General features: G+C 35.7%; 1 pseudogene; it reads left to right on the forward strand.

Moving 5' to 3' along the window:
* Window positions 1-1,708: 1,708 nt before the first annotated feature.
* On the forward strand, window positions 1,709-2,193 carry LOC121479089 (annotated as a pseudogene).
* Window positions 2,194-3,353: the final 1,160 nt, after the last annotated feature.

Raw genomic sequence — 3,353 nt, forward strand, 5'->3', positions numbered from 1 at the left:
TTCTGTCAGATTTATTTTAATGCATGAAATATAGTAAGAATCTAGCTTTCTCTTGATTTTATCTATTATGTACTCATCCTTTATGTAATAATCTTTATTCATTTCTGATATAATTTTTATCATAACTTTTGATAGAGTCTGTTTCTGTAGTATCTCTTTTATTTGTACCTATTGTACTTTAATGTGCTATGTTATTCAATATAGCTTTATAATACATTTCTTTATTTGGCAAGATGATTCTTCACTCATTAATGAGCTTTGCTTCCATTTTTTCATTAGACATCTTTGCCCATTTATTCCTTCAATGTGTAATGTAGGACTTGAAAGAGCGGAGATAAAGAGAGAAAAGGTATTTCAAGGAAGAAAAAAAGTAAAGGCAAAGAACTTCCACTGAGTAGATGGAAAGCAATGTTGAGTCTAAAAAAGGAAGGTCATCTGTTTTTCTGCTCTCACCTGTCTTGAAGCTAAAATGGATTCTCTGACATCAACTCAGCCAGATAAGAGAATTAGAGAAGCAAAAAAAAAATAAAAAAAATAAAACAAAACAAAACAAAACATAAATACTCTAACAAATATGTATATGAATACTGAAGGCTTGCCACAGCACTTGCTTATTTAATTTGTTCTTTAGCGCATACTGTCTAAATAGAGAATTTCTGCAAATTTTCTGAGAAAGTAAAATTTTCTAAACCTGATATTTGGTTTTTCCTACACCTGATATTTGCTTTACATTGCCCTCCCTGGAAACCTTACCTCCTACCAACTTTCGTGAAGTGTCATTTATTCTTTTAGTAAACCTGAGTCAAGATTCAAGGAAGCCCCGGTTTTATAATTGAGAGGTTTGGGCTTGGTTTCATTTTGAGGTTTTGGGGATGATAGAAACTCAAAACAAAATGAAAGCTCTTTAAATCCTCAAACCTCCATTTTATAAAAAATATTTGTAATGCCCTCTGTTTTGCCACAAATGAAATTTATAATAAATTTACCTGCTGACATATGGATTTTTTTAAAATCCATATAAGTCCAATATAAAGAATAAATAGAAAGAAATAAATTTATAGTTTCAATATGTAAATGCTTGGTCACAGCCACACTGAAAGGTGTAAGGAAGTTGTTAGATATTTGCAACTCTGTGTAGCAATCACAGTGCAAGAGAGCTGTAGAAGCAGATCAATAGAGTGCACAGTATTGGCAACTCTAAAGCCTAAGTGTTTAGACTGTCAATAATTTGATTTTCCAAAATGGTAAACCACTGTTGATAACATTCAGTCAGAATATAATCCTTTTTTTAAATTTTATGTAGTTGCATGCTTGAAAAGATCAGTGTATACATAAAGCAAGTCTGAGTCTGCACTCATTTCATTGTACTCATCCCCTTTCTGAATACATTCCAGAAGTACTGTAAACTCTTGACATTCTTAAGGGACAAATATTCATGGACCACCATGTGTGACATTCCCAAAATTATAATGAGATGAAAGACTAGATTGACCATGATAATCTCAAGTATGTTAGAAGTGAATGTATATAGAAGAGGTGGGATTGGTGGGAGACCCCTTTCCCCTACAAGATGAGCTGTCAAACTAAAATTCCAAAACATATAGGAAAAACTAACCTGAAGAGATTCAGCCAACAGAATCAACAATTAAGAGTCATTCCCCCCTGAGCGCCAAACCTAATTCCCCAATTGGTCCCATTTCTGCTCCAACAAGATGAAAAAACTGTCATGAACCAGGAGAAACTCACCAAACTGCAAGCACAAGTGTGCATTGGTGGGAAAGGAACTGCTCACCGAAAGAAGGTGATTAGAACAGCTACAGCAGATGATAAAAACTTCAGTTCTCCTTAAAGAAGTTAGGGGTAAACAATATCTCTGGTATTGAAGAAGTGAATATGTTCACAAATCAAGGAACAGTGATCCACTTTAACAACCCTAAAGTTCAGGCATCACTGGCAGCAAACACTTTCACCATTACAGGCCATACTGAGACAAAGCCGCTGACAGAAATGCTACCCAGTATCTTAAGCCAACTTGGCGCAGACAGTCTGACTAGTTTAAGAAGACTGGCTGAAGCTCTGCCCAAACAATCTGTGGATGGAAAAGCACCACTTGCTACCAGAGAGGATGATGATGATGAAATTCCAGATCTTGTGGAGAATTTTGATGAAACTTCCAAGAATGAAGCAAACTGACTCATCATCTGACTCAGTCAACTTCTGAAGAAGATAAAACTTGAAGTTACTGGGAGTTGCTATTTTATATTATGACTGCTTTTTAAAATTTTGTTCATGGATCTGATAAAATCTAGATCTCTAATATTTTTAAGCCCAAGCCCCTTGGACACTGCAGCTCTTTTCAGTGTTTGCTTATACACAATTCATTCTGTGCAGCTAATTAAGCTGAAGAAGCCTGGGAATAAAGTTTGAAGCAAGGTTAATAAAGATCTTTGCCTAGGAAAAAAAACAAGAGTCTCTCCCCCCCACCCCCCACCCCCGCCTTAAGAAAAAGATTTTCTTAAGTATAGAAGAATCTGAAAATAATTTCACCAAGTCATCCTCAATTAGCTCTGTAACTAGATAAATAAAATATTTTCACTTATAAAAGTCTGCTATTTTTCAATAAGATACTTCTAATGACTACTATTTACAGAGTTAATAGTCGAGTAAGAGCTACATCACTTGAGCTAGATTTTTATTGTTTTTGGTCTCACATGACACTTGAGGGAGAAAAGCTTATTTCAAACCAAAATTTTAAAAATTAGTTAACCAGTAAAATCTCAAGGAAATAATGGTCTCCTAGAAGTTCAGAATCAGACCTCAGAGTCTCTCAATACCAACCATGGCACCTGCCTAACCCACTTTCAGTGAAATCACTGCATCCGGGCCCATGCTCCTTTCGAATTGTAAATAGAGTTCTTTGTCACACTAATTACAACATGACAGGGAGTGAAGTGAGGCCTTGAACCCCAAAGCAGAGCTAAAGATGGCTTTGTTACTCATCAGCTGTACACTCTTGGGCAAATTATGTATCCTCTCTGCATCTCCATTTTTTCACCTGGTAAATGGGGATGATGATGATGATACTTATGCCCTGGTTTTTGTAAGAACTGAAAGCTAACTTTCATGAAGGGCTTGAGACAGTACCTGGAAAACAGTCAGTGCTACATAAACATTGCAGGAATTCCAGCCTTAGTCTTCACTGCTCTCTTTGAATACTAGCAAACTGCTGGAGTCCCAGTTACTGATTCCAGATCTTTGTATGATTTTTTCATATTACATGGTTTTTATTCTCTTTCCATCTTTATCAGGCTCCAATTTGGCAATATTCAATATTCTTGAAAACTGGGTTCCTA

This window comes from Vulpes lagopus, chromosome 19, assembly GCF_018345385.1.
Source record: "Vulpes lagopus strain Blue_001 chromosome 19, ASM1834538v1, whole genome shotgun sequence".
Lineage (NCBI taxonomy): Eukaryota > Metazoa > Chordata > Mammalia > Carnivora > Canidae > Vulpes > Vulpes lagopus.